General features: G+C 39.6%; 1 protein-coding gene across 9 annotated transcripts in view; it reads right to left on the bottom strand.

The window, feature by feature from the left end:
* The window catches only part of LOC111271384 (uncharacterized), a 6,315-nt gene that overhangs the window by 2,357 nt on the left and 2,892 nt on the right, over positions 1 to 1,066 (bottom strand). For 4 of the 9 annotated variants that reach the window (XR_015315281.1, XR_015315282.1, XR_002686845.2 and 1 more), the window contains exon 3: positions 340 to 378. The exons of the other annotated variants lie outside the window; for them this stretch is intronic. The gene's annotated coding sequence lies outside the window, so the exon portion shown is untranslated. The remainder of the gene's footprint in view (positions 1 to 339; positions 379 to 1,066) is intronic. 9 annotated transcript variants of the gene reach the window in all.

Genomic DNA, 1,066 nt, shown 5'->3' with positions numbered 1-1,066 from the left:
ATTATCAACAACCAAGTATACTAGGAAGTATTTACATGATAATATTCACGTTGCCTAATACTCTTCTCTATGCTCGCCTGATATTTTGAACGATATGAACTAACACGGTAGTGTCAGACGATACTGAAACGTAAAGATACTGGGAGCCAACAAAAGTAACTATTAACGGATAAGAAACGGAAGTATCATCAACCATCAACATATGTACCCCACAACGCTACTGTTAAAAACGCTGTCACTACAATGTTGTTGAACTCGAAATGAGCTTGGGGGGAGTTCATTCCGTGCACGATAGAAGTTACGATTAGATGTTCCGGATAGATTCCTATGGCAACTTACTGCGTCCATGGCACCTGACGAAAATCTCAACTCGTGACGCTTAAATAAAGTAACAGAAATAAAAAAAAAGCTATTAGCTTTATGCGATACGGCGAGGAGCGCACATGCGAGCGTTCACATGTACGTCAATAAAAGACTTAATAACAAGAGAATTGGTCTTCATATATCAGGAAAAATTAGTTTGTAATTATGAATCGAGTTCGACCGTACACGTTGATCTCGCAGAGAAACCTGCCCAGACCAGCATGTGCCTTCGGCCGATCGTCAATACTTCACTACTCGACTAACTAATGCGTCGTGCTTCGGTGACGACGAAAAAGAGGAAAAAACATCAAGCGACATAGCTAGAAATCAGCTTCGGCGGCTACTATATAATAGGATTCAGCTGTGCTTTCGGATAGCTACTGCCCCTGGTGTACGATGATCAGATGGAGGACGTGACTTGGAAATGACTTAACGATACAAGTGGTCTGTTTACAGTAACTACGAATGGGTTCTAACGAATATGCTTATAAATGAATTCGTTGGACCCCCTATGCGACGGAAAACAATATGATCGATTCATTGTATGTGCTCTTTCCAAAAAAAGACAGTCTATATATATATATATATATATATATATAAGTGATATTTTACAGTGTAGCCATTCTCGTTTTTTGACTGTCTTTTTTTTGGAAAAAGCACATACAATGAATCGATCATATTGTTTTCCGTCGCATAGGGGGCC

This window comes from Varroa jacobsoni, unplaced genomic scaffold, assembly GCF_002532875.2.
Source record: "Varroa jacobsoni isolate VJ856 unplaced genomic scaffold, vjacob_1.0 scaffold_172, whole genome shotgun sequence".
Classification (NCBI taxonomy): Eukaryota; Metazoa; Arthropoda; class Arachnida; order Mesostigmata; family Varroidae; genus Varroa; species Varroa jacobsoni.
The sequence above is the reverse complement of the archived record's forward strand: the minus strand, read 5'-3'. Positions and strand labels throughout refer to the sequence as shown.